Below are 22,358 nucleotides of genomic sequence, written 5' to 3' on the forward strand. Positions count from 1 at the left end.
CGTGGTTACATCCCTGTGGTTTGGCCTATTATACCTTTTTCCATTTTCATATAACAGAGGGCAGTCACGAAAGGCTAGGTTCACATGCATCAAACACTAGGTTCCACCGAGATTTGAACTCGGATCACTGGATTCAAAGTCCAGAGTGCTAACCATTACACCATGGAACCGCTGAGAAGCTTTTTCGCTTTCCCAACCAAAGCCCCAAGACGGTCACTCCAGGTGTCCGTGACAGGGATGATCTCTGTCAGAGCACGAGGGGGGAATCTTGAGAGGAGCGGGACCCGGGTGAACTCGAGAGAGCAGAACTCTGTCTAATTGATGATTGTATAGATTTTCACTGGAAGACACTCAGAATGAAGGGCATTGCAGTAGCTCAAGGTAACCATTCCAAAAAACAATGCGAGACATTGAATTGTCAGCCGTTAAAAACCTAATGCAAAGTCGATCTCTGAGTCTGCCGAAACCCGGAATCGAACCAGGGACCTTTAGATCTTCAGTCTAACGCTCTCCCAACTGAGCTATTTCGGCATAAAAGAAACACGCGGTGGTCACGGTCACGGTCGGAGAAGTTTGGACCTACATTGGACGCCTAAAGTAGATTTGTTGGAACAACAAAAATGGCTTCACAGGAGACATTGCCAAGTTTCACCACCACAATTAGCAAATGCTACCTTCAAAATTCTTTTGATTGTACAAGTTTCTTAGAAAGCGCGCCCTACATGACACCAAACTTCAGTTTGCTTCCTTGCTTGTGAACGATGCGGTCTACGTTGTGCCGCGAGGGCTCTTTCTTGTTAGTTTAGCCACGCTTGCAATACATAGTGAATCTCTGATACCAAGCGGGCAATCGCTGTTCACTCAGTTGATGTTTGGCGTCCCAAAAACATACCTTGAAAGATTGGCAGAAGGAAACACTAAGAGTAGGTCCCACAGAGATTTGAACTCGGATCGCTGGATTCAGAGTCCAGAGTGCTAACCATTACACCATGGAACCTCTGACCCTTCGGGAGCGTTCGCATCACAATTCCTAATTCTTAATTTGCAAGCTGCGGCAACAATGGGTAAGATTTAATTACTCCGTTCACGAGGAGTAAAACGTCTTGAGAGGAACCAAATATCACAAAGTGGGAATTGTATGAAATGAAGCACAAGTTTGCATTTTAGCGCAAGATTCCAGCACTTCACACTCTGTAGAGAAGGTTCCCTTGCATGTGGGTGGAAACGTTTTAACAGAATTACAATTCGGCCCAGATCAGCGGGTGTTAACAGGATTGCTCCGTCACGCGGTTAAGGCAGCTGCTCCGAGACTCTAGCAAAGGAAACCGAGCAGCAGGTCCCACCGAGATTTGAACTCGGATCGCTGGATTCAGAGTACAGAGTGCTAACCGTTACACCATGGAACCTCTGCAAGCGTCAGCCACTGAGAGTACGACTGAGGAGCGAAAACTGACAGGAGTGTTATTGTAAAGATTTACAGCTATATATGAGTGAGCTGCTTCCACTTTGGTCAATTTCATTCTTGTTGACACTAACAGTGAGCCAGGAACTTGTGATGCAAGTAGGCATGATGTCTGACAACATGGAAAAAACCTCCTTCACAAGGACGCTTTGGAGGATCCGAAGCTCCGCTTGCCGAAACCCGGGATCGAACCAGGGACCTTTAGATCTTCAGTCTAACGCTCTCCCAACTGAGCTATTTCGGCTCGAACGCCGTACGCAGGCAAGTGATCAAAATTGCAGAAATGCAGACGTCGATGGCCAGAAAGACAGGTTTGTTTAGTATTCACAGAATTAAGGACTCTACTCTCTGACATCAGTTCGGTTCCTCAACGTGGTTACATCCCTGTGGTTTGGCCTATTATACCTTTTTCCATTTTCATATAACAGAGGGCAGTCACGAAAGGCTAGGTTCACATGCATCAAACACTAGGTTCCACCGAGATTTGAACTCGGATCACTGGATTCAAAGTCCAGAGTGCTAACCATTACACCATGGAACCGCTGAGAAGCTTTTTCGCTTTCCCAACCAAAGCCCCAAGACGGTCACTCCAGGTGTCCGTGACAGGGATGATCTCTGTCAGAGCACGAGGGGGGAATCTTGAGAGGAGCGGGACCCGGGTGAACTCGAGAGAGCAGAACTCTGTCTAATTGATGATTGTATAGATTTTCACTGGAAGACACTCAGAATGAAGGGCATTGCAGTAGCTCAAGGTAACCATTCCAAAAAACAATGCGAGACATTGAATTGTCAGCCGTTAAAAACCTAATGCAAAGTCAGGTCTCTGAGTCTGCCGAAACCCGGAATCGAACCAGGGACCTTTAGATCTTCAGTCTAACGCTCTCCCAACTGAGCTATTTCGGCATAAAAGAAACACGCGGCGGTCACGGTCACGGTCGGAGAAGTTCGGACCTACATTGGACGCCTAAAGTAGATTTGTTGGAACAACAAAAATGGCTTCACAGGAGACATTGCCAAGTTTCACCACCACAATTAGCAAATGCTACCTTCAAAATTCTTTTGATTGTACAAGTTTCTTAGAAAGCGCGCCCTACATGACACCAAACTTCAGTTTGCTTCCTTGCTTGTGAACGATGCGGTCTACGTTGTGCCGCGAGGGCTCTTTCTTGTTAGTTTAGCCACGCTTGCAATACATAGCGAATCTCTGATACCAAGCGGGCAATCGCTGTTCACTCAGTTGATGTTTGGCGTCCCAAAAACATACCTTGAAAGATTGGCAGAAGGAAACACTAAGAGTAGGTCCCACCGAGATTTGAACTCGGATCGCTGGATTCAGAGTCCAGAGTGCTAACCATTACACCATGGAACCTCTGACCCTTCGGGAGCGTTCGCATCACAATTCCTAATTCTTAATTTGCAAGCTGCGGCAACAATGGGTAAGATTTAATTACTCCGTTCACGAGGAGTAAAACGTCTTGAGAGGAACCAAATATCACAAAGTGGGAATTGTATGAAATGAAGCACAAGTTTGCATTTTAGCGCAAGATTCCAGCACTTCACACTCTGTAGAGAAGGTTCCCTTGCATGTGGGTGGAAACGTTTTAACAGAATTACAATTCGGCCCAGATCAGCGGGTGTTAACAGGATTGCTCCGTCACGCGGTTAAGGCAGCTGCTCCGAGACTCTAGCAAAGGAAACCGAGCAGCAGGTCCCACCGAGATTTGAACTCGGATCGCTGGATTCAGAGTCCAGAGTGCTAACCGTTACACCATGGAACCTCTGCAAGCGTCAGCCACTGAGAGTACGACTGAGGAGCGAAAACTGACAGGAGTGTTATTGTAAAGATTTACAGCTATATATGAGTGAGCTGCTTCCACTTTGGTCAATTTCATTCTTGTTGACACTAACAGTGAGCCAGGAACTTGTGATGCAAGTAGGCATGATGTCTGACAACATGGAAAAAACCTCCTTCACAAAGACGCTTTGGAGGATCCGAAGCTCCGCTTGCCGAAACCCGGGATCGAACCAGGGACCTTTAGATCTTCAGTCTAACGCTCTCCCAACTGAGCTATTTCGGCTCGAACGCCGTACGCAGGCAAGTGATCAAAATTGCAGAAATGCAGACGTCGATGGCCAGAAAGACAGGTTTGTTTAGTATTCACAGAATTAAGGACTCTACTCTCTGACATCAGTTCGGTTCCTCAACGTGGTTACATCCCTGTGGTTTGGCCTATTATACCTTTTTCATATAACAGAGGGCAGTCACGAAAGGCTAGGTTCACATGCATCAAACACTAGGTTCCACCGAGATTTGAACTCGGATCACTGGATTCAAAGTCCAGAGTGCTAACCATTACACCATGCAACCGCTGAGAAGCTTTTTCGCTTTCCCAACCAAAGCCCCAAGACGGTCACTCCAGGTGTCCGTGACAGGGATGATCTCTGTCAGAGCACGAGGGGGGAATCTTGAGAGGAGCGGGACCCGAGTGAACTCGAGAGAGCAGAACTCTGTCTAATTGATGATTGTATAGATTTTCACTGGAAGACACTCAGAATGAAGGGCATTGCAGTAGCTCAAGGTAACCATTCCAAAAAACAATGCGAGACATTGAATTGTCAGCCGTTAAAAACCTAATGCAAAGTCAGGTCTCTGAGTCTGCCGAAACCCGGGATCGAACCAGGGACCTTTAGATCTTCAGTCTAACGCTCTCCCAACTGAGCTATTTCGGCATAAAAGAAACACGCGGCGGTCACGGTCACGGTCGGAGAAGTTCGGACCTACATTGGACGCCTAAAGTAGATTTGTTGGAACAACAAAAATGGCTTCACAGGAGACATTGCCAAGTTTCACCACCACAATTAGCAAATGCTACCTTCAAAATTCTTTTGATTGTACAAGTTTCTTAGAAAGCGCGCCCTACATGACACCAAACTTCAGTTTGCTTCCTTGCTTGTGAACGATGCGGTCTACGTTGTGCCGCGAGGGCTCTTTCTTGTTAGTTTAGCCACGCTTGCAATACATAGCGAATCTCTGATACCAAGCGGGCAATCGCTGTTCACTCAGTTGATGTTTGGCGTCCCAAAAACATACCTTGAAAGATTGGCAGAAGGAAACACTAAGAGTAGGTCCCACCGAGATTTGAACTCGGATCGCTGGATTCAGAGTCCAGAGTGCTAACCATTACACCATGGAACCTCCGACCCTTCAGGAGCGTTCGCATCACAATTCCTAATTCTTAATTTGCAAGCTGCGGCAACAATGGGTTAGATTTAATTACTCCGTTCACGAGGAGTAAAACGTCTTGAGAGGAACCAAATATCACAAAGTGGGAATTGTATGAAATGAAGCACAAGTTTGCATTTTAGCGCAAGATTCCAGCACTTCACACTCTGTAGAGAAGGTTCCCTTGCATGTGGGTGGAAACGTTTTAACAGAATTACAATTCGGCCCAGATCAGCGGGTGTTAACAGGATTGCTCCGTCACGCGGTTAAGGCAGCTGCTCCGAGACTCTAGCAAAGGAAACCGAGCAGCAGGTCCCACCGAGATTTGAACTCGGATCGCTGGATTCAGAGTCCAGAGTGCTAACCGTTACACCATGGAACCTCTGCAAGCGTCAGCCACTGAGAGTACGACTGAGGAGCGAAAACTGACAGGAGTGTTATTGTAAAGATTTACAGCTATATATGAGTGAGCTGCTTCCACTTTGGTCAATTTCATTCTTGTTGACACTAACAGTGAGCCAGGAACTTGTGATGCAAGTAGGCATGATGTCTGACAACATGGAAAAAACCTCCTTCACAAGGACGCTTTGGAGGATCCGAAGCTCCGCTTGCCGAAACCCAGGATCGAACCAGGGACCTTTAGATCTTCAGTCTAACGCTCTCCCAACTGAGCTATTTCGGCTCGAACGCCGTATGCAGGCAAGTGATCAAAATTGCAGAAATGCAGACGTCGATGGCCAGAAAGACAGGTTTGTTTAGTATTCACAGAATTAAGGACTCTACTCTCTGACATCAGTTCGGTTCCTCAACGTGGTTACATCCCTGTGGTTTGGCCTATTATACCTTTTTCCATTTTCGTATAACAGAGGGCAGTCACGAAAGGCTAGGTTCACATGCATCAAACACTAGGTTCCACCGAGATTTGAACTCGGATCACTGGATTCAAAGTCCAGAGTGCTAACCATTACACCATGGAACCGCTGAGAAGCTTTTTCGCTTTCCCAACCAAAGCCCCAAGACGGTCACTCCAGGTGTCCGTGACAGGGATGATCTCTGTCAGAGCACGAGGGGGGAATCTTGAGAGGAGCGGGACCCGAGTGAACTCGAGAGAGCAGAACTCTGTCTAATTGATGATTGTATAGATTTTCACTGGAAGACACTCAGAATGAAGGGCATTGCAGTAGCTCAAGGTAACCATTCCAAAAAACAATGCGAGACATTGAATTGTCAGCCGTTAAAAACCTAATGCAAAGTCAGGTCTCTGAGTCTGCCGAAACCCGGGATCGAACCAGGGACCTTTAGATCTTCAGTCTAACGCTCTCCCAACTGAGCTATTTCGGCATAAAAGAAACACGCGGCGGTCACGGTCACGGTCGGAGAAGTTCGGACCTACATTGGACGCCTAAAGTAGATTTGTTGGAACAACAAAAATGGCTTCACAGGAGACATTGCCAAGTTTCACCACCACAATTAGCAAATGCTACCTTCAAAATTCTTTTGATTGTACAAGTTTCTTAGAAAGCGCGCCCTACATGACACCAAACTTCAGTTTGCTTCCTTGCTTGTGAACGATGCGGTCTACGTTGTGCCGCGAGGGCTCTTTCTTGTTAGTTTAGCCACGCTTGCAATACATAGCGAATCTCTGATACCAAGCGGGCAATCGCTGTTCACTCAGTTGATGTTTGGCGTCCCAAAAACATACCTTGAAAGATTGGCAGAAGGAAACACTAAGAGTAGGTCCCACCGAGATTTGAACTCGGATCGCTGGATTCAGAGTCCAGAGTGCTAACCATTACACCATGGAACCTCCGACCCTTCGGGAGCGTTCGCATCACAATTCCTAATTCTTAATTTGCAAGCTGCGGCAACAATGGGTAAGATTTAATTACTCCGTTCACGAGGAGTAAAACGTCTTGAGAGGAACCAAATATCACAAAGTGGGAATTGTATGAAATGAAGCACAAGTTTGCATTTTAGCGCAAGATTCCAGCACTTCACACTCTGTAGAGAAGGTTCCCTTGCATGTGGGTGGAAACGTTTTAACAGAATTACAATTCGGCCCAGATCAGCGGGTGTTAACAGGATTGCTCCGTCACGCGGTTAAGGCAGCTGCTCCGAGACTCTAGCAAAGGAAACCGAGCAGCAGGTCCCACCGAGATTTGAACTCGGATCGCTGGATTCAGAGTCCAGAGTGCTAACCGTTACACCATGGAACCTCTGCAAGCATCAGCCACTGAGAGTACGACTGAGGAGCGAAAACTGACAGGAGTGTTATTGTAAAGATTTACAGCTATATATGAGTGAGCTGCTTCCACTTTGGTCAATTTCATTCTTGTTGACACTAACAGTGAGCCAGGAACTTGTGATGCAAGTAGGCATGATGTCTGACAACATGGAAAAAACCTCCTTCACAAGGACGCTTTGGAGGATCCGAAGCTCCGCTTGCCGAAACCCAGGATCGAACCAGGGACCTTTAGATCTTCAGTCTAACGCTCTCCCAACTGAGCTATTTCGGCTCGAACGCCGTATGCAGGCAAGTGATCAAAATTGCAGAAATGCAGACGTCGATGGCCAGAAAGACAGGTTTGTTTAGTATTCACAGAATTAAGGACTCTACTCTCTGACATCAGTTCGGTTCCTCAACGTGGTTACATCCCTGTGGTTTGGCCTATTATACCTTTTTCCATTTTCGTATAACAGAGGGCAGTCACGAAAGGCTAGGTTCACATGCATCAAACACTAGGTTCCACCGAGATTTGAACTCGGATCACTGGATTCAAAGTCCAGAGTGCTAACCATTACACCATGGAACCGCTGAGAAGCTTTTTCGCTTTCCCAACCAAAGCCCCAAGACGGTCACTCCAGGTGTCCGTGACAGGGATGATCTCTGTCAGAGCACGAGGGGGGAATCTTGAGAGGAGCGGGACCCGAGTGAACTCGAGAGAGCAGAACTCTGTCTAATTGATGATTGTATAGATTTTCACTGGAAGACACTCAGAATGAAGGGCATTGCAGTAGCTCAAGGTAACCATTCCAAAAAACAATGCGAGACATTGAATTGTCAGCCGTTAAAAACCTAATGCAAAGTCAGGTCTCTGAGTCTGCCGAAACCCGGGATCGAACCAGGGACCTTTAGATCTTCAGTCTAACGCTCTCCCAACTGAGCTATTTCGGCATAAAAGAAACACGCGGCGGTCACGGTCACGGTCGGAGAAGTTCGGACCTACATTGGACGCCTAAAGTAGATTTGTTGGAACAACAAAAATGGCTTCACAGGAGACATTGCCAAGTTTCACCACCACAATTAGCAAATGCTACCTTCAAAATTCTTTTGATTGTACAAGTTTCTTAGAAAGCGCGCCCTACATGACACCAAACTTCAGTTTGCTTCCTTGCTTGTGAACGATGCGGTCTACGTTGTGCCGCGAGGGCTCTTTCTTGTTAGTTTAGCCACGCTTGCAATACATAGCGAATCTCTGATACCAAGCGGGCAATCGCTGTTCACTCAGTTGATGTTTGGCGTCCCAAAAACATACCTTGAAAGATTGGCAGAAGGAAACACTAAGAGTAGGTCCCACCGAGATTTGAACTCGGATCGCTGGATTCAGAGTCCAGAGTGCTAACCATTACACCATGGAACCTCCGACCCTTTGGGAGCGTTCGCATCACAATTCCTATTTCTTAATTTGCAAGCTGCGGCAACAATGGGTAAGATTTAATTACTCCGTTCACGAGGAGTAAAACGTCTTGAGAGGAACCAAATATCACAAAGTGGGAATTGTATGAAATGAAGCACAAGTTTGCATTTTAGCGCAAGATTCCAGCACTTCACACTCTGTAGAGAAGGTTCCCTTGCATGTGGGTGGAAACGTTTTAACAGAATTACAATTCGGCCCAGATCAGCGGGTGTTAACAGGATTGCTCCGTCACGCGGTTAAGGCAGCTGCTCCGAGACTCTAGCAAAGGAAACCGAGCAGCAGGTCCCACCGAGATTTGAACTCGGATCGCTGGATTCAGAGTCCAGAGTGCTAACCGTTACACCATGGAACCTCTGCAAGCATCAGCCACTGAGAGTACGACTGAGGAGCGAAAACTGACAGGAGTGTTATTGTAAAGATTTACAGCTATATATGAGTGAGCTGCTTCCACTTTGGTCAATTTCATTCTTGTTGACACTAACAGTGAGCCAGGAACTTGTGATGCAAGTAGGCATGATGTCTGACAACATGGAAAAAACCTCCTTCACAAGGACGCTTTGGAGGATCCGAAGCTCCGCTTGCCGAAACCCAGGATCGAACCAGGGACCTTTAGATCTTCAGTCTAACGCTCTCCCAACTGAGCTATTTCGGCTCGAACGCCATATGCAGGCAAGTGATCAAAATTGCAGAAGTGCAGACGTCGATGGCCAGAAAGACAGGTTTGTTTAGTATTCACAGAATTAAGGACTCTACTCTCTGACATCAGTTCGGTTCCTCAACGTGGTTACATCCCTGTGGTTTGGCCTATTATACCTTTTTCCATTTTCGTATAACAGAGGGCAGTCACGAAAGGCTAGGTTCACATGCATCAAACACTAGGTTCCACCGAGATTTGAACTCGGATCACTGGATTCAAAGTCCAGAGTGCTAACCATTACACCATTGAACCGCTGAGAAGCTTTTTCGCTTTCCCAACCAAAGCCCCAAGACGGTCACTCCAGGTGTCCGTGACAGGGATGATCTCTGTCAGAGCACGAGGGGGGAATCTTGAGAGGAGCGGGACCCGAGTGAACTCGAGAGAGCAGAACTCTGTCTAATTGATGATTGTATAGATTTTCACTGGAAGACACTCAGAATGAAGGGCATTGCAGTAGCTCAAGGTAACCATTCCAAAAAACAATGCGAGACATTGAATTGTCAGCCGTTAAAAACCTAATGCAAAGTCAGGTCTCTGAGTCTGCCGAAACCCGGGATCGAACCAGGGACCTTTAGATCTTCAGTCTAACGCTCTCCCAACTGAGCTATTTCGGCATAAAAGAAACACGCGGCGGTCACGGTCACGGTCGGAGAAGTTCGGACCTACATTGGACGCCTAAAGTAGATTTGTTGGAACAACAAAAATGGCTTCACAGGAGACATTGCCAAGTTTCACCACCACAATTAGCAAATGCTACCTTCAAAATTCTTTTGATTGTACAAGTTTCTTAGAAAGCGCGCCCTACATGACACCAAACTTCAGTTTGCTTCCTTGCTTGTGAACGATGCGGTCTACGTTGTGCCGCGAGGGCTCTTTCTTGTTAGTTTAGCCACGCTTGCAATACATAGCGAATCTCTGATACCAAGCGGGCAATCGCTGTTCACTCAGTTGATGTTTGGCGTCCCAAAAACATACCTTGAAAGATTGGCAGAAGGAAACACTAAGAGTAGGTCCCACCGAGATTTGAACTCGGATCACTGGATTCAGAGTCCAGAGTGCTAACCATTACACCATGGAACCTCCGACCCTTCGGGAGCGTTCGCATCACAATTCCTAATTCTTAATTTGCAAGCTGCGGCAACAATGGGTTAGATTTAATTACTCCGTTCACGAGGAGTAAAACGTCTTGAGAGGAACCAAATATCACAAAGTGGGAATTGTATGAAATGAAGCACAAGTTTGCATTTTAGCGCAAGATTCCAGCACTTCACACTCTGTAGAGAAGGTTCCCTTGCATGTGGGTGGAAACGTTTTAACAGAATTACAATTCGGCCCAGATCAGCGGGTGTTAACAGGATTGCTCCGTCACGCGGTTAAGGCAGCTGCTCCGAGACTCTAGCAAAGGAAACCGAGCAGCAGGTCCCACCGAGATTTGAACTCGGATCGCTGGATTCAGAGTCCAGAGTGCTAACCGTTACACCATGGAACCTCTGCAAGCGTCAGCCACTGAGAGTACGACTGAGGAGCGAAAACTGACAGGAGTGTTATTGTAAAGATTTACAGCTATATATGAGTGAGCTGCTTCCACTTTGGTCAATTTCATTCTTGTTGACACTAACAGTGAGCCAGGAACTTGTGATGCAAGTAGGCATGATGTCTGACAACATGGAAAAAACCTCCTTCACAAGGACGCTTTGGAGGATCCGAAGCTCCGCTTGCCGAAACCCAGGATCGAACCAGGGACCTTTAGATCTTCAGTCTAACGCTCTCCCAACTGAGCTATTTCGGCTCGAACGCCGTATGCAGGCAAGTGATCAAAATTGCAGAAATGCAGACGTCGATGGCCAGAAAGACAGGTTTGTTTAGTATTCACAGAATTAAGGACTCTACTCTCTGACATCAGTTCGGTTCCTCAACGTGGTTACATCCCTGTGGTTTGGCCTATTATACCTTTTTCCATTTTCGTATAACAGAGGGCAGTCACGAAAGGCTAGGTTCACATGCATCAAACACTAGGTTCCACCGAGATTTGAACTCGGATCACTGGATTCAAAGTCCAGAGTGCTAACCATTACACCATGGAACCGCTGAGAAGCTTTTTCGCTTTCCCAACCAAAGCCCCAAGACGGTCACTCCAGGTGTCCGTGACAGGGATGATCTCTGTCAGAGCACGAGGGGGGAATCTTGAGAGGAGCGGGACCCGAGTGAACTCGAGAGAGCAGAACTCTGTCTAATTGATGATTGTATAGATTTTCACTGGAAGACACTCAGAATGAAGGGCATTGCAGTAGCTCAAGGTAACCATTCCAAAAAACAATGCGAGACATTGAATTGTCAGCCGTTAAAAACCTAATGCAAAGTCAGGTCTCTGAGTCTGCCGAAACCCGGGATCGAACCAGGGACCTTTAGATCTTCAGTCTAACGCTCTCCCAACTGAGCTATTTCGGCATAAAAGAAACACGCGGCGGTCACGGTCACGGTCGGAGAAGTTCGGACCTACATTGGACGCCTAAAGTAGATTTGTTGGAACAACAAAAATGGCTTCACAGGAGACATTGCCAAGTTTCACCACCACAATTAGCAAATGCTACCTTCAAAATTCTTTTGATTGTACAAGTTTCTTAGAAAGCGCGCCCTACATGACACCAAACTTCAGTTTGCTTCCTTGCTTGTGAACGATGCGGTCTACGTTGTGCCGCGAGGGCTCTTTCTTGTTAGTTTAGCCACGCTTGCAATACATAGCGAATCTCTGATACCAAGCGGGCAATCGCTGTTCACTCAGTTGATGTTTGGCGTCCCAAAAACATACCTTGAAAGATTGGCAGAAGGAAACACTAAGAGTAGGTCCCACCGAGATTTGAACTCGGATCGCTGGATTCAGAGTCCAGAGTGCTAACCATTACACCATGGAACCTCCGACCCTTCGGGAGCGTTCGCATCACAATTCCTAATTCTTAATTTGCAAGCTGCGGCAACAATGGGTTAGATTTAATTACTCCGTTCACGAGGAGTAAAACGTCTTGAGAGGAACCAAATATCACAAAGTGGGAATTGTATGAAATGAAGCACAAGTTTGCATTTTAGCGCAAGATTCCAGCACTTCACACTCTGTAGAGAAGGTTCCCTTGCATGTGGGTGGAAACGTTTTAACAGAATTACAATTCGGCCCAGATCAGCGGGTGTTAACAGGATTGCTCCGTCACGCGGTTAAGGCAGCTGCTCCGAGACTCTAGCAAAGGAAACCGAGCAGCAGGTCCCACTGAGATTTGAACTCGGATCGCTGGATTCAGAGTCCAGAGTGCTAACCGTTACACCATGGAACCTCTGCAAGCGTCAGCCACTGAGAGTACGACTGAGGAGCGAAAACTGACAGGAGTGTTATTGTAAAGATTTACAGCTATATATGAGTGAGCTGCTTCCACTTTGGTCAATTTCATTCTTGTTGACACTAACAGTGAGCCAGGAACTTGTGATGCAAGTAGGCATGATGTCTGACAACATGGAAAAAACCTCCTTCACAAGGACGCTTTGGAGGATCCGAAGCTCCGCTTGCCGAAACCCAGGATCGAACCAGGGACCTTTAGATCTTCAGTCTAACGCTCTCCCAACTGAGCTATTTCGGCTCGAACGCCGTATGCAGGCAAGTGATCAAAATTGCAGAAATGCAGACGTCGATGGCCAGAAAGACAGGTTTGTTTAGTATTCACAGAATTAAGGACTCTACTCTCTGACATCAGTTCGGTTCCTCAACGTGGTTACATCCCTGTGGTTTGGCCTATTATACCTTTTTCGTATAACAGAGGGCAGTCACGAAAGGCTAGGTTCACATGCATCAAACACTAGGTTCCACCGAGATTTGAACTCGGATCACTGGATTCAAAGTCCAGAGTGCTAACCATTACACCATGGAACCGCTGAGAAGCTTTTTCGCTTTCCCAACCAAAGCCCCAAGACGGTCACTCCAGGTGTCCGTGACAGGGATGATCTCTGTCAGAGCACGAGGGGGGAATCTTGAGAGGAGCGGGACCCGAGTGAACTCGAGAGAGCAGAACTCTGTCTAATTGATGATTGTATAGATTTTCACTGGAAGACACTCAGAATGAAGGGCATTGCAGTAGCTCAAGGTAACCATTCCAAAAAACAATGCGAGACATTGAATTGTCAGCCGTTAAAAACCTAATGCAAAGTCAGGTCTCTGAGTCTGCCGAAACCCGGGATCGAACCAGGGACCTTTAGATCTTCAGTCTAACGCTCTCCCAACTGAGCTATTTCGGCATAAAAGAAACACGCGGCGGTCACGGTCACGGTCGGAGAAGTTCGGACCTACATTGGACGCCTAAAGTAGATTTGTTGGAACAACAAAAATGGCTTCACAGGAGACATTGCCAAGTTTCACCACCACAATTAGCAAATGCTACCTTCAAAATTCTTTTGATTGTACAAGTTTCTTAGAAAGCGCGCCCTACATGACACCAAACTTCAGTTTGCTTCCTTGCTTGTGAACGATGCGGTCTACGTTGTGCCGCGAGGGCTCTTTCTTGTTAGTTTAGCCACGCTTGCAATACATAGCGAATCTCTGATACCAAGCGGGCAATCGCTGTTCACTCAGTTGATGTTTGGCGTCCCAAAAACATACCTTGAAAGATTGGCAGAAGGAAACACTAAGAGTAGGTCCCACCGAGATTTGAACTCGGATCGCTGGATTCAGAGTCCAGAGTGCTAACCATTACACCATGGAACCTCCGACCCTTCGGGAGCGTTCGCATCACAATTCCTAATTCTTAATTTGCAAGCTGCGGCAACAATGGGTTAGATTTAATTACTCCGTTCACGAGGAGTAAAACGTCTTGAGAGGAACCAAATATCACAAAGTGGGAATTGTATGAAATGAAGCACAAGTTTGCATTTTAGCGCAAGATTCCAGCACTTCACACTCTGTAGAGAAGGTTCCCTTGCATGTGGGTGGAAACGTTTTAACAGAATTACAATTCGGCCCAGATCAGCGGGTGTTAACAGGATTGCTCCGTCACGCGGTTAAGGCAGCTGCTCCGAGACTCTAGCAAAGGAAACCGAGCAGCAGGTCCCACCGAGATTTGAACTCGGATCGCTGGATTCAGAGTCCAGAGTGCTAACCGTTACACCATGGAACCTCTGCAAGCGTCAGCCACTGAGAGTACGACTGAGGAGCGAAAACTGACAGGAGTGTTATTGTAAAGATTTACAGCTATATATGAGTGAGCTGCTTCCACTTTGGTCAATTTCATTCTTGTTGACACTAACAGTGAGCCAGGAACTTGTGATGCAAGTAGGCATGATGTCTGACAACATGGAAAAAACCTCCTTCACAAAGACGCTTTGGAGGATCCGAAGCTCCGCTTGCCGAAACCCGGGATCGAACCAGGGACCTTTAGATCTTCAGTCTAACGCTCTCCCAACTGAGCTATTTCGGCTCGAACGCAGTACGCAGGCAAGTGATCAAAATTGCAGAAATGCAGACGTCGATGGCCAGAAAGACAGGTTTGTTTAGTATTCACAGAATTAAGGACTCTACTCTCTGACATCAGTTCGGTTCCTCAACGTGGTTACATCCCTGTGGTTTGGCCTATTATACCTTTTTCCATTTTCATATAACAGAGGGCAGTCACGAAAGGCTAGGTTCACATGCATCAAACACTAGGTTCCACCGAGATTTGAACTCGGATCACTGGATTCAAAGTCCAGAGTGCTAACCATTACACCATGCAACCGCTGAGAAGCTTTTTCGCTTTCCCAACCAAAGCCCCAAGACGGTCACTCCAGGTGTCCGTGACAGGGATGATCTCTGTCAGAGCACGAGGGGGGAATCTTGAGAGGAGCGGGACCCGAGTGAACTCGAGAGAGCAGAACTCTGTCTAATTGATGATTGTATAGATTTTCACTGGAAGACACTCAGAATGAAGGGCATTGCAGTAGCTCAAGGTAACCATTCCAAAAAACAATGCGAGACATTGAATTGTCAGCCGTTAAAAACCTAATGCAAAGTCAGGTCTCTGAGTCTGCCGAAACCCGGGATCGAACCAGGGACCTTTAGATCTTCAGTCTAACGCTCTCCCCACTGAGCTATTTCGGCATAAAAGAAACACGCGGCGGTCACGGTCACGGTCGGAGAAGTTCGGACCTACATTGGACGCCTAAAGTAGATTTGTTGGAACAACAAAAATGGCTTCACAGGAGACATTGCCAAGTTTCACCACCACAATTAGCAAATGCTACCTTCAAAATTCTTTTGATTGTACAAGTTTCTTAGAAAGCGCGCCCTACATGACACCAAACTTCAGTTTGCTTCCTTGCTTGTGAACGATGCGGTCTACGTTGTGCCGCGAGGGCTCTTTCTTGTTAGTTTAGCCACGCTTGCAATACATAGCGAATCTCTGATACCAAGCGGGCAATCGCTGTTCACTCAGTTGATGTTTGGCGTCCCAAAAACATACCTTGAAAGATTGGCAGAAGGAAACACTAAGAGTAGGTCCCACCGAGATTTGAACTCGGATCGCTGGATTCAGAGTCCAGAGTGCTAACCATTACACCATGGAACCTCTGACCCTTCGGGAGCGTTCGCATCACAATTCCTAATTCTTAATTTGCAAGCTGCGGCAACAATGGGTAAGATTTAATTACTCCGTTCACGAGGAGTAAAACGTCTTGAGAGGAACCAAATATCACAAAGTGGGAATTGTATGAAATGAAGCACAAGTTTGCATTTTAGCGCAAGATTCCAGCACTTCACACTCTGTAGAGAAGGTTCCCTTGCATGTGGGTGGAAACGTTTTAACAGAATTACAATTCGGCCCAGACCAGCGGGTGTTAACAGGATTGCTCCGTCACGCGGTTAAGGCAGCTGCTCCGAGACTCTAGCAAAGGAAACCGAGCAGCAGGTCCCACCGAGATTTGAACTCGGATCGCTGGATTCAGAGTCCAGAGTGCTAACCATTACACCATGGAACCTCCGACCCTTCGGGAGCGTTCGCATCACAATTCCTAATTCTTAATTTGCAAGCTGCGGCAACAATGGGTTAGATTTAATTACTCCGTTCACGAGGAGTAAAACGTCTTGAGAGGAACCAAATATCACAAAGTGGGAATTGTATGAAATGAAGCACAAGTTTGCATTTTAGCGCAAGATTCCAGCACTTCACACTCTGTAGAGAAGGTTCCCTTGCATGTGGGTGGAAACGTTTTAACAGAATTACAATTCGGCCCACATCAGCGGGTGTTAACAGGATTGCTCCGTCACGCGGTTAAGGCAGCTGCTCCGAGACTCTAGCAAAGGAAACCGAGCAGCAGGTCCCACCGAGATTTGAACTCGGATCGCTGGATTCAGAGTCCAGAGTGCTAACCGTTACACCATGGAACCTCTGCAAGCGTCAGCCACTGAGAGTACGACTGAGGAGCGAAAACTGACAGGAGTGTTATTGTAAAGATTTACAGCTATATATGAGTGAGCTGCTTCCACTTTGGTCAATTTCATTCTTGTTGACACTAACAGTGAGCCAGGAACTTGTGATGCAAGTAGGCATGATGTCTGACAACATGGAAAAAACCTCCTTCACAAAGACGCTTTGGAGGATCCGAAGCTCCGCTTGCCGAAACCCGGGATCGAACCAGGGACCTTTAGATCTTCAGTCTAACGCTCTCCCAACTGAGCTATTTCGGCTCGAACGCCGTACGCAGGCAAGTGATCAAAATTGCAGAAATGCAGACGTCGATGGCCAGAAAGACAGGTTTGTTTAGTATTCACAGAATTAAGGACTCTACTCTCTGACATCAGTTCGGTTCCTCAACGTGGTTACATCCCTGTGGTTTGGCCTATTATACCTTTTTCCATTTTCATATAACAGAGGGCAGTCACGAAAGGCTAGGTTCACATGCATCAAACACTAGGTTCCACCGAGATTTGAACTCGGATCACTGGATTCAAAGTCCAGAGTGCTAACCATTACACCATGCAACCGCTGAGAAGCTTTTTCGCTTTCCCAACCAAAGCCCCAAGACGGTCACTCCAGGTGTCCGTGACAGGGATGATCTCTGTCAGAGCACGAGGGGGGAATCTTGAGAGGAGCGGGACCCGAGTGAACTCGAGAGAGCAGAACTCTGTCTAATTGATGATTGTATAGATTTTCACTGGAAGACACTCAGAATGAAGGGCATTGCAGTAGCTCAAGGTAACCATTCCAAAAAACAATGCGAGACATTGAATTGTCAGCCGTTAAAAACCTAATGCAAAGTCAGGTCTCTGAGTCTGCCGAAACCCGGGATCGAACCAGGGACCTTTAGATCTTCAGTCTAACGCTCTCCCCACTGAGCTATTTCGGCATAAAAGAAACACGCGGCGGTCACGGTCACGGTCGGAGAAGTTCGGACCTACATTGGACGCCTAAAGTAGATTTGTTGGAACAACAAAAATGGCTTCACAGGAGACATTGCCAAGTTTCACCACCACAATTAGCAAATGCTACCTTCAAAATTCTTTTGATTGTACAAGTTTCTTAGAAAGCGCGCCCTACATGACACCAAACTTCAGTTTGCTTCCTTGCTTGTGAACGATGCGGTCTACGTTGTGCCGCGAGGGCTCTTTCTTGTTAGTTTAGCCACGCTTGCAATACATAGCGAATCTCTGATACCAAGCGGGCAATCGCTGTTCACTCAGTTGATGTTTGGCGTCCCAAAAACATACCTTGAAAGATTGGCAGAAGGAAACACTAAGAGTAGGTCCCACCGAGATTTGAACTCGGATCGCTGGATTCAGAGTCCAGAGTGCTAACCATTACACCATGGAACCTCTGACCCTTCGGGAGCGTTCGCATCACAATTCCTAATTCTTAATTTGCAAGCTGCGGCAACAATGGGTAAGATTTAATTACTCCGTTCACGAGGAGTAAAACGTCTTGAGAGGAACCAAATATCACAAAGTGGGAATTGTATGAAATGAAGCACAAGTTTGCATTTTAGCGCAAGATTCCAGCACTTCACACTCTGTAGAGAAGGTTCCCTTGCATGTGGGTGGAAACGTTTTAACAGAATTACAATTCGGCCCAGACCAGCGGGTGTTAACAGGATTGCTCCGTCACGCGGTTAAGGCAGCTGCTCCGAGACTCTAGCAAAGGAAACCGAGCAGCAGGTCCCACCGAGATTTGAACTCGGATCGCTGGATTCAGAGTCCAGAGTGCTAACCGTTACACCATGGAACCTCTGCAAGCGTCAGCCACTGAGAGTACGACTGAGGAGCGAAAACTGACAGGAGTGTTATTGTAAAGATTTACAGCTATATATGAGTGAGCTGCTTCCACTTTGGTCAATTTCATTCTTGTTGACACTAACAGTGAGCCAGGAACTTGTGATGCAAGTAGGCATGATGTCTGACAACATGGAAAAAACCTCCTTCACAAGGACGCTTTGGAGGATCCGAAGCTCCGCTTGCCGAAACCCGGGATCGAACCAGGGACCTTTAGATCTTCAGTCTAACGCTCTCCCAACTGAGCTATTTCGGCTCGAACGCAGTACGCAGGCAAGTGATCAAAATTGCAGAAATGCAGACGTCGATGGCCAGAAAGACAGGTTTGTTTAGTATTCACAGAATTAAGGACTCTACTCTCTGACATCAGTTCGGTTCCTCAACGTGGTTACATCCCTGTGGTTTGGCCTATTATACCTTTTTCCATTTTCATATAACAGAGGGCAGTCACGAAAGGCTAGGTTCACATGCATCAAACACTAGGTTCCACCGAGATTTGAACTCGGATCACTGGATTCAAAGTCCAGAGTGCTAACCATTACACCATGCAACCGCTGAGAAGCTTTTTCGCTTTCCCAACCAAAGCCCCAAGACGGTCACTCCAGGTGTCCGTGACAGGGATGATCTCTGTCAGAGCACGAGGGGGGAATCTTGAGAGGAGCGGGACCCGAGTGAACTCAAGAGAGCAGAACTCTGTCTAATTGATGATTGTATAGATTTTCACTGGAAGACACTCAGAATGAAGGGCATTGCAGTAGCTCAAGGTAACCATTCCAAAAAACAATGCGAGACATTGAATTGTCAGCCGTTAAAAACCTAATGCAAAGTCAGGTCTCTGAGTCTGCCGAAACCCGGGATCGAACCAGGGACCTTTAGATCTTCAGTCTAACGCTCTCCCAACTGAGCTATTTCGGCATAAAAGAAACACGCGGCGGTCACGGTCACGGTCGGAGAAGTTCGGACCTACATTGGACGCCTAAAGTAGATTTGTTGGAACAACAAAAATGGCTTCACAGGAGACATTGCCAAGTTTCACCACCACAATTAGCAAATGCTACCTTCAAAATTCTTTTGATTGTACAAGTTTCTTAGAAAGCGCGCCCTACATGACACCAAACTTCAGTTTGCTTCCTTGCTTGTGAACGATGCGGTCTACGTTGTGCTGCGAGGGCTCTTTCTTGTTAGTTTAGCCATGCTTGCAATACATAGCGAATCTCTGATACCAAGCGGGCAATCGCTGTTCACTCAGTTGATGTTTGGCGTCCCAAAAACATACCTTGAAAGATTGGCAGAAGGAAACACTAAGAGTAGGTCCCACAGAGATTTGAACTCGGATCGCTGGATTCAGAGTCCAGAGTGCTAACCATTACACCATGGAACCTCTGACCCTTCGGGAGCGTTCGCATCACAATTCCTAATTCTTAATTTGCAAGCTGCGGCAACAATGGGTAAGATTTAATTACTCCGTTCACGAGGAGTAAAACGTCTTGAGAGGAACCAAATATCACAAAGTGGGAATTGTATGAAATGAAGCACAAGTTTGCATTTTAGCGCAAGATTCCAGCACTTCACACTCTGTAGAGAAGGTTCCCTTGCATGTGGGTGGAAACGTTTTAACAGAATTACAATTCGGCCCAGATCAGCGGGTGTTAACAGGATTGCTCCATCACGCGGTTAAGGCAGCTGCTCCGAGACTCTAGCAAAGGAAACCGAGCAGGAGGTCCCACCGAGATTTGAACTCTGATCGCTGGATTCAGAGTCCAGAGTGCTAACCGTTACACCATGGAACCTCTGCAAGCGTCAGCCACTGAGAGTACGACTGAGGAGCGAAAACTGACAGGAGTGTTATTGTAAAGATTTACAGCTATATATGAGTGAGCTGCTTCCACTTTGGTCAATTTCATTCTTGTTGACACTAACAGTGAGCCAGGAACTTGTGATGCAAGTAGGCATGATGTCTGACAACATGGAAAAAACCTCCTTCACAAGGACACTTTGGAGGATCCGAAGCTCCGCTTGCCGAAACCCGGGATCGAACCAGGGATCTTTAGATCTTCAGTCTAACGCTCTCCCAACTGAGCTATTTCGGCTCGAACGCCGTACGCAGGCAAGTGATCAAAATTGCAGAAATGCAGACGTCGATGGCCAGAAAGACAGGTTTGTTTAGTATTCACAGAATTAAGGACTCTACTCTCTGACATCAGTTCGGTTCCTCAACGTGGTTACATCCCTGTGGTTTGGCCTATTATACCTTTTTCCATTTTCATATAACAGAGGGCAGTCACGAAAGGCTAGGTTCACATGCATCAAACACTAGGTTCCACCGAGATTTGAACTCGGATCACTGGATTCAAAGTCCAGAGTGCTAACCATTACACCATGGAACCGCTGAGAAGCTTTTTCGCTTTCCCAACCAAAGCCCCAAGACGGTCACTCCAGGTGTCCGTGACAGGGATGATCTCTGTCAGAGCACGAGGGGGGAATCTTGAGAGGAGCGGGACCCGGGTGAACTCGAGAGAGCAGAACTCTGTCTAATTGATGATTGTATAGATTTTCACTGGAAGACACTCAGAATGAAGGGCATTGCAGTAGCTCAAGGTAACCATTCCAAAAAACAATGCGAGACATTGAATTGTCAGCCGTTAAAAACCTAATGCAAAGTCGATCTCTGAGTCTGCCGAAACCCGGAATCGAACCAGGGACCTTTAGATCTTCAGTCTAACGCTCTCCCAACTGAGCTATTTCGGCATAAAAGAAACACGCGGCGGTCACGGTCACGGTCGGAGAAGTTTGGACCTACATTGGACGCCTAAAGTAGATTTGTTGGAACAACAAAAATGGCTTCACAGGAGACATTGCCAAGTTTCACCACCACAATTAGCAAATGCTACCTTCAAAATTCTTTTGATTGTACAAGTTTCTTAGAAAGCGCGCCCTACATGACACCAAACTTCAGTTTGCTTCCTTGCTTGTGAACGATGCGGTCTACGTTGTGCCGCGAGGGCTCTTTCTTGTTAGTTTAGCCACGCTTGCAATACATAGTGAATCTCTGATACCAAGCGGGCAATCGCTGTTCACTCAGTTGATGTTTGGCGTCCCAAAAACATACCTTGAAAGATTGGCAGAAGGAAACACTAAGAGTAGGTCCCACAGAGATTTGAACTCGGATCGCTGGATTCAGAGTCCAGAGTGCTAACCATTACACCATGGAACCTCTGACCCTTCGGGAGCGTTCGCATCACAATTCCTAATTCTTAATTTGCAAGCTGCGGCAACAATGGGTAAGATTTAATTACTCCGTTCACGAGGAGTAAAACGTCTTGAGAGGAACCAAATATCACAAAGTGGGAATTGTATGAAATGAAGCACAAGTTTGCATTTTAGCGCAAGATTCCAGCACTTCACACTCTGTAGAGAAGGTTCCCTTGCATGTGGGTGGAAACGTTTTAACAGAATTACAATTCGGCCCAGATCAGCGGGTGTTAACAGGATTGCTCCGTCACGCGGTTAAGGCAGCTGCTCCGAGACTCTAGCAAAGGAAACCGAGCAGCAGGTCCCACCGAGATTTGAACTCGGATCGCTGGATTCAGAGTCCAGAGTGCTAACCGTTACACCATGGAACCTCTGCAAGCGTCAGCCACTGAGAGTACGACTGAGGAGCGAAAACTGACAGGAGTGTTATTGTAAAGATTTACAGCTATATATGAGTAAGCTGCTTCCACTTTGGTCAATTTCATTCTTGTTGACACTAACAGTGAGCCAGGAACTTGTGATGCAAGTAGGCATGATGTCTGACAACATGGAAAAAACCTCCTTCACAAAGACGCTTTGGAGGATCCGAAGCTCCGCTTGCCGAAACCCGGGATCGAACCAGGGACCTTTAGATCTTCAGTCTAACGCTCTCCCAACTGAGCTATTTCGGCTCGAACGCCGTACGCAGGCAAGTGATCAAAATTGCAGAAATGCAGACGTCGATGGCCAGAAAGACAGGTTTGTTTAGTATTCAC

At 46.8% G+C, this 22,358-nt stretch overlaps 54 non-coding genes across 54 annotated transcripts; all 54 read right to left on the reverse strand.

Annotated features, from left to right (window-relative positions):
- Positions 1–98: 98 nt before the first annotated feature.
- On the reverse strand, positions 99–170 carry trnaq-uug (transfer RNA glutamine (anticodon UUG)). The gene has a single exon. It is a non-coding gene; the product is annotated as a tRNA-Gln (tRNA).
- A 288-nt stretch (positions 171–458) lies between these two features.
- On the reverse strand, positions 459–531 carry trnaf-gaa (transfer RNA phenylalanine (anticodon GAA)). The gene has a single exon. It is a non-coding gene; the product is annotated as a tRNA-Phe (tRNA).
- Positions 532–925: 394 nt separating this feature from the next.
- trnaq-cug (transfer RNA glutamine (anticodon CUG)) lies at positions 926–997 on the reverse strand. The gene has a single exon. It is a non-coding gene; the product is annotated as a tRNA-Gln (tRNA).
- A 636-nt stretch (positions 998–1,633) lies between these two features.
- trnaf-gaa (transfer RNA phenylalanine (anticodon GAA)) lies at positions 1,634–1,706 on the reverse strand. The gene has a single exon. It is a non-coding gene; the product is annotated as a tRNA-Phe (tRNA).
- A 225-nt stretch (positions 1,707–1,931) lies between these two features.
- On the reverse strand, positions 1,932–2,003 carry trnaq-uug (transfer RNA glutamine (anticodon UUG)). The gene has a single exon. It is a non-coding gene; the product is annotated as a tRNA-Gln (tRNA).
- A 289-nt stretch (positions 2,004–2,292) lies between these two features.
- Positions 2,293–2,365, reverse strand: trnaf-gaa (transfer RNA phenylalanine (anticodon GAA)). The gene has a single exon. It is a non-coding gene; the product is annotated as a tRNA-Phe (tRNA).
- Positions 2,366–2,759: 394 nt separating this feature from the next.
- On the reverse strand, positions 2,760–2,831 carry trnaq-cug (transfer RNA glutamine (anticodon CUG)). Its single transcript has one exon. It is a non-coding gene; the product is annotated as a tRNA-Gln (tRNA).
- A 337-nt stretch (positions 2,832–3,168) lies between these two features.
- trnaq-cug (transfer RNA glutamine (anticodon CUG)) lies at positions 3,169–3,240 on the reverse strand. Its single transcript has one exon. It is a non-coding gene; the product is annotated as a tRNA-Gln (tRNA).
- A 227-nt stretch (positions 3,241–3,467) lies between these two features.
- On the reverse strand, positions 3,468–3,540 carry trnaf-gaa (transfer RNA phenylalanine (anticodon GAA)). The gene has a single exon. It is a non-coding gene; the product is annotated as a tRNA-Phe (tRNA).
- Positions 3,541–3,758: 218 nt separating this feature from the next.
- trnaq-uug (transfer RNA glutamine (anticodon UUG)) lies at positions 3,759–3,830 on the reverse strand. Its single transcript has one exon. It is a non-coding gene; the product is annotated as a tRNA-Gln (tRNA).
- Positions 3,831–4,119: 289 nt separating this feature from the next.
- Positions 4,120–4,192, reverse strand: trnaf-gaa (transfer RNA phenylalanine (anticodon GAA)). Its single transcript has one exon. It is a non-coding gene; the product is annotated as a tRNA-Phe (tRNA).
- A 394-nt stretch (positions 4,193–4,586) lies between these two features.
- trnaq-cug (transfer RNA glutamine (anticodon CUG)) lies at positions 4,587–4,658 on the reverse strand. Its single transcript has one exon. It is a non-coding gene; the product is annotated as a tRNA-Gln (tRNA).
- Positions 4,659–4,995: 337 nt separating this feature from the next.
- trnaq-cug (transfer RNA glutamine (anticodon CUG)) lies at positions 4,996–5,067 on the reverse strand. The gene has a single exon. It is a non-coding gene; the product is annotated as a tRNA-Gln (tRNA).
- Positions 5,068–5,592: 525 nt separating this feature from the next.
- Positions 5,593–5,664, reverse strand: trnaq-uug (transfer RNA glutamine (anticodon UUG)). The gene has a single exon. It is a non-coding gene; the product is annotated as a tRNA-Gln (tRNA).
- Positions 5,665–5,953: 289 nt separating this feature from the next.
- Positions 5,954–6,026, reverse strand: trnaf-gaa (transfer RNA phenylalanine (anticodon GAA)). Its single transcript has one exon. It is a non-coding gene; the product is annotated as a tRNA-Phe (tRNA).
- A 394-nt stretch (positions 6,027–6,420) lies between these two features.
- Positions 6,421–6,492, reverse strand: trnaq-cug (transfer RNA glutamine (anticodon CUG)). The gene has a single exon. It is a non-coding gene; the product is annotated as a tRNA-Gln (tRNA).
- A 337-nt stretch (positions 6,493–6,829) lies between these two features.
- trnaq-cug (transfer RNA glutamine (anticodon CUG)) lies at positions 6,830–6,901 on the reverse strand. Its single transcript has one exon. It is a non-coding gene; the product is annotated as a tRNA-Gln (tRNA).
- Positions 6,902–7,426: 525 nt separating this feature from the next.
- On the reverse strand, positions 7,427–7,498 carry trnaq-uug (transfer RNA glutamine (anticodon UUG)). The gene has a single exon. It is a non-coding gene; the product is annotated as a tRNA-Gln (tRNA).
- A 289-nt stretch (positions 7,499–7,787) lies between these two features.
- On the reverse strand, positions 7,788–7,860 carry trnaf-gaa (transfer RNA phenylalanine (anticodon GAA)). The gene has a single exon. It is a non-coding gene; the product is annotated as a tRNA-Phe (tRNA).
- A 394-nt stretch (positions 7,861–8,254) lies between these two features.
- On the reverse strand, positions 8,255–8,326 carry trnaq-cug (transfer RNA glutamine (anticodon CUG)). Its single transcript has one exon. It is a non-coding gene; the product is annotated as a tRNA-Gln (tRNA).
- A 337-nt stretch (positions 8,327–8,663) lies between these two features.
- Positions 8,664–8,735, reverse strand: trnaq-cug (transfer RNA glutamine (anticodon CUG)). Its single transcript has one exon. It is a non-coding gene; the product is annotated as a tRNA-Gln (tRNA).
- Positions 8,736–9,260: 525 nt separating this feature from the next.
- Positions 9,261–9,332, reverse strand: trnaq-uug (transfer RNA glutamine (anticodon UUG)). The gene has a single exon. It is a non-coding gene; the product is annotated as a tRNA-Gln (tRNA).
- A 289-nt stretch (positions 9,333–9,621) lies between these two features.
- trnaf-gaa (transfer RNA phenylalanine (anticodon GAA)) lies at positions 9,622–9,694 on the reverse strand. The gene has a single exon. It is a non-coding gene; the product is annotated as a tRNA-Phe (tRNA).
- Positions 9,695–10,088: 394 nt separating this feature from the next.
- On the reverse strand, positions 10,089–10,160 carry trnaq-cug (transfer RNA glutamine (anticodon CUG)). The gene has a single exon. It is a non-coding gene; the product is annotated as a tRNA-Gln (tRNA).
- A 337-nt stretch (positions 10,161–10,497) lies between these two features.
- trnaq-cug (transfer RNA glutamine (anticodon CUG)) lies at positions 10,498–10,569 on the reverse strand. The gene has a single exon. It is a non-coding gene; the product is annotated as a tRNA-Gln (tRNA).
- Positions 10,570–11,094: 525 nt separating this feature from the next.
- trnaq-uug (transfer RNA glutamine (anticodon UUG)) lies at positions 11,095–11,166 on the reverse strand. The gene has a single exon. It is a non-coding gene; the product is annotated as a tRNA-Gln (tRNA).
- Positions 11,167–11,455: 289 nt separating this feature from the next.
- Positions 11,456–11,528, reverse strand: trnaf-gaa (transfer RNA phenylalanine (anticodon GAA)). The gene has a single exon. It is a non-coding gene; the product is annotated as a tRNA-Phe (tRNA).
- Positions 11,529–11,922: 394 nt separating this feature from the next.
- trnaq-cug (transfer RNA glutamine (anticodon CUG)) lies at positions 11,923–11,994 on the reverse strand. The gene has a single exon. It is a non-coding gene; the product is annotated as a tRNA-Gln (tRNA).
- Positions 11,995–12,921: 927 nt separating this feature from the next.
- Positions 12,922–12,993, reverse strand: trnaq-uug (transfer RNA glutamine (anticodon UUG)). Its single transcript has one exon. It is a non-coding gene; the product is annotated as a tRNA-Gln (tRNA).
- A 289-nt stretch (positions 12,994–13,282) lies between these two features.
- trnaf-gaa (transfer RNA phenylalanine (anticodon GAA)) lies at positions 13,283–13,355 on the reverse strand. Its single transcript has one exon. It is a non-coding gene; the product is annotated as a tRNA-Phe (tRNA).
- A 394-nt stretch (positions 13,356–13,749) lies between these two features.
- Positions 13,750–13,821, reverse strand: trnaq-cug (transfer RNA glutamine (anticodon CUG)). The gene has a single exon. It is a non-coding gene; the product is annotated as a tRNA-Gln (tRNA).
- A 337-nt stretch (positions 13,822–14,158) lies between these two features.
- Positions 14,159–14,230, reverse strand: trnaq-cug (transfer RNA glutamine (anticodon CUG)). The gene has a single exon. It is a non-coding gene; the product is annotated as a tRNA-Gln (tRNA).
- Positions 14,231–14,457: 227 nt separating this feature from the next.
- On the reverse strand, positions 14,458–14,530 carry trnaf-gaa (transfer RNA phenylalanine (anticodon GAA)). The gene has a single exon. It is a non-coding gene; the product is annotated as a tRNA-Phe (tRNA).
- Positions 14,531–14,755: 225 nt separating this feature from the next.
- Positions 14,756–14,827, reverse strand: trnaq-uug (transfer RNA glutamine (anticodon UUG)). Its single transcript has one exon. It is a non-coding gene; the product is annotated as a tRNA-Gln (tRNA).
- A 289-nt stretch (positions 14,828–15,116) lies between these two features.
- trnaf-gaa (transfer RNA phenylalanine (anticodon GAA)) lies at positions 15,117–15,189 on the reverse strand. The gene has a single exon. It is a non-coding gene; the product is annotated as a tRNA-Phe (tRNA).
- A 394-nt stretch (positions 15,190–15,583) lies between these two features.
- trnaq-cug (transfer RNA glutamine (anticodon CUG)) lies at positions 15,584–15,655 on the reverse strand. The gene has a single exon. It is a non-coding gene; the product is annotated as a tRNA-Gln (tRNA).
- Positions 15,656–15,992: 337 nt separating this feature from the next.
- Positions 15,993–16,064, reverse strand: trnaq-cug (transfer RNA glutamine (anticodon CUG)). The gene has a single exon. It is a non-coding gene; the product is annotated as a tRNA-Gln (tRNA).
- Positions 16,065–16,401: 337 nt separating this feature from the next.
- Positions 16,402–16,473, reverse strand: trnaq-cug (transfer RNA glutamine (anticodon CUG)). Its single transcript has one exon. It is a non-coding gene; the product is annotated as a tRNA-Gln (tRNA).
- Positions 16,474–16,700: 227 nt separating this feature from the next.
- Positions 16,701–16,773, reverse strand: trnaf-gaa (transfer RNA phenylalanine (anticodon GAA)). The gene has a single exon. It is a non-coding gene; the product is annotated as a tRNA-Phe (tRNA).
- Positions 16,774–16,998: 225 nt separating this feature from the next.
- On the reverse strand, positions 16,999–17,070 carry trnaq-uug (transfer RNA glutamine (anticodon UUG)). Its single transcript has one exon. It is a non-coding gene; the product is annotated as a tRNA-Gln (tRNA).
- A 289-nt stretch (positions 17,071–17,359) lies between these two features.
- trnaf-gaa (transfer RNA phenylalanine (anticodon GAA)) lies at positions 17,360–17,432 on the reverse strand. Its single transcript has one exon. It is a non-coding gene; the product is annotated as a tRNA-Phe (tRNA).
- A 394-nt stretch (positions 17,433–17,826) lies between these two features.
- Positions 17,827–17,898, reverse strand: trnaq-cug (transfer RNA glutamine (anticodon CUG)). Its single transcript has one exon. It is a non-coding gene; the product is annotated as a tRNA-Gln (tRNA).
- A 337-nt stretch (positions 17,899–18,235) lies between these two features.
- Positions 18,236–18,307, reverse strand: trnaq-cug (transfer RNA glutamine (anticodon CUG)). Its single transcript has one exon. It is a non-coding gene; the product is annotated as a tRNA-Gln (tRNA).
- Positions 18,308–18,534: 227 nt separating this feature from the next.
- trnaf-gaa (transfer RNA phenylalanine (anticodon GAA)) lies at positions 18,535–18,607 on the reverse strand. The gene has a single exon. It is a non-coding gene; the product is annotated as a tRNA-Phe (tRNA).
- Positions 18,608–18,832: 225 nt separating this feature from the next.
- On the reverse strand, positions 18,833–18,904 carry trnaq-uug (transfer RNA glutamine (anticodon UUG)). The gene has a single exon. It is a non-coding gene; the product is annotated as a tRNA-Gln (tRNA).
- A 289-nt stretch (positions 18,905–19,193) lies between these two features.
- trnaf-gaa (transfer RNA phenylalanine (anticodon GAA)) lies at positions 19,194–19,266 on the reverse strand. Its single transcript has one exon. It is a non-coding gene; the product is annotated as a tRNA-Phe (tRNA).
- A 394-nt stretch (positions 19,267–19,660) lies between these two features.
- On the reverse strand, positions 19,661–19,732 carry trnaq-cug (transfer RNA glutamine (anticodon CUG)). Its single transcript has one exon. It is a non-coding gene; the product is annotated as a tRNA-Gln (tRNA).
- Positions 19,733–20,069: 337 nt separating this feature from the next.
- trnaq-cug (transfer RNA glutamine (anticodon CUG)) lies at positions 20,070–20,141 on the reverse strand. Its single transcript has one exon. It is a non-coding gene; the product is annotated as a tRNA-Gln (tRNA).
- Positions 20,142–20,368: 227 nt separating this feature from the next.
- Positions 20,369–20,441, reverse strand: trnaf-gaa (transfer RNA phenylalanine (anticodon GAA)). The gene has a single exon. It is a non-coding gene; the product is annotated as a tRNA-Phe (tRNA).
- A 225-nt stretch (positions 20,442–20,666) lies between these two features.
- Positions 20,667–20,738, reverse strand: trnaq-uug (transfer RNA glutamine (anticodon UUG)). Its single transcript has one exon. It is a non-coding gene; the product is annotated as a tRNA-Gln (tRNA).
- Positions 20,739–21,026: 288 nt separating this feature from the next.
- On the reverse strand, positions 21,027–21,099 carry trnaf-gaa (transfer RNA phenylalanine (anticodon GAA)). Its single transcript has one exon. It is a non-coding gene; the product is annotated as a tRNA-Phe (tRNA).
- A 394-nt stretch (positions 21,100–21,493) lies between these two features.
- On the reverse strand, positions 21,494–21,565 carry trnaq-cug (transfer RNA glutamine (anticodon CUG)). The gene has a single exon. It is a non-coding gene; the product is annotated as a tRNA-Gln (tRNA).
- A 337-nt stretch (positions 21,566–21,902) lies between these two features.
- Positions 21,903–21,974, reverse strand: trnaq-cug (transfer RNA glutamine (anticodon CUG)). The gene has a single exon. It is a non-coding gene; the product is annotated as a tRNA-Gln (tRNA).
- A 227-nt stretch (positions 21,975–22,201) lies between these two features.
- trnaf-gaa (transfer RNA phenylalanine (anticodon GAA)) lies at positions 22,202–22,274 on the reverse strand. The gene has a single exon. It is a non-coding gene; the product is annotated as a tRNA-Phe (tRNA).
- Positions 22,275–22,358: the final 84 nt, after the last annotated feature.

Source organism: Hoplias malabaricus, chromosome 2, assembly GCF_029633855.1.
Source record: "Hoplias malabaricus isolate fHopMal1 chromosome 2, fHopMal1.hap1, whole genome shotgun sequence".
Classification (NCBI taxonomy): Eukaryota; Metazoa; Chordata; class Actinopteri; order Characiformes; family Erythrinidae; genus Hoplias; species Hoplias malabaricus.